The sequence below is a fragment of the Nesoenas mayeri genome (assembly GCF_963082525.1).
Source record: "Nesoenas mayeri genome assembly, chromosome: 3".
NCBI lineage: Eukaryota > Metazoa > Chordata > Aves > Columbiformes > Columbidae > Nesoenas > Nesoenas mayeri.
The window spans coordinates 76,551,764-76,552,602 of record NC_137544.1 but is presented as its reverse complement, the minus strand read 5'-3'; positions in this window follow the sequence as shown (position 1 = coordinate 76,552,602).

Below are 839 nucleotides of genomic sequence, written 5' to 3'. Positions count from 1 at the left end.
ACTATGTTCCACAAAGTACCATTAATGGCACATTAGGTAAACATTTTAGGCTTGCCCAGCACTAAGTATCTCACCTATTGCCAGTAAAGTTTTCCAGTAACAAGTTTTCCTAGTATAGATGAGTTTTAACGAGACCTGGAAAGTTTCTGTCTTTTAAAAATTATCTTGTGGGATTTTGCATCCTCAGAAAGACTAGAGAAATTCTATTGGAAAAGTTTCTTAAATCAGAAACCTGAATCCTCCTCTTTACTACCAAATGTACGCTCCTGCAGTTACTCAACGTAATGCTACTCTTTTACTAGTTGTCCTTGAGAAGGTAGTTTACTAGTTGTCCCTAATAAGGTAGTTGGGCAAAACCTGGGATTTCTATGAATGAAATTTTAAGTCTCAATAAAAAACTTAAAAAAGGAAAAAACAAGAGCATGTTCTTTTGGACGTCACCTTAGACGGGAAGTGAAACTAAAGCGTGGGGAAAATAGAGAAGGGAAGAAAATGCATGCAAATTTTAAATTTGCCTATGCTGACAATATACTAACGTACTTCCTTTGTCTCTGTGTAAAGTCAGTTAGGTTTTTTGTTTGGTTGCTCTTTTGTTTGATTTTTAAAGAACTTCCCTCCAACTCATACTTCCATACTCTCTAAAATGTGTTCTCATATGTAATTTCCTGCAGTAACTGTAGATGGTGATCACAACCAACTTCCACAGAGCAAACAGTGCAAGGAAGTCAGACAGACCTTTCAGAGTAGGTTAGAGTCACGCATTTTTGAGTTCTAGCATTTTAAGACTACTGACAAGCACAGAAAACAAAAGTTCCTTGAAAAGGGAAGAGACAATAATA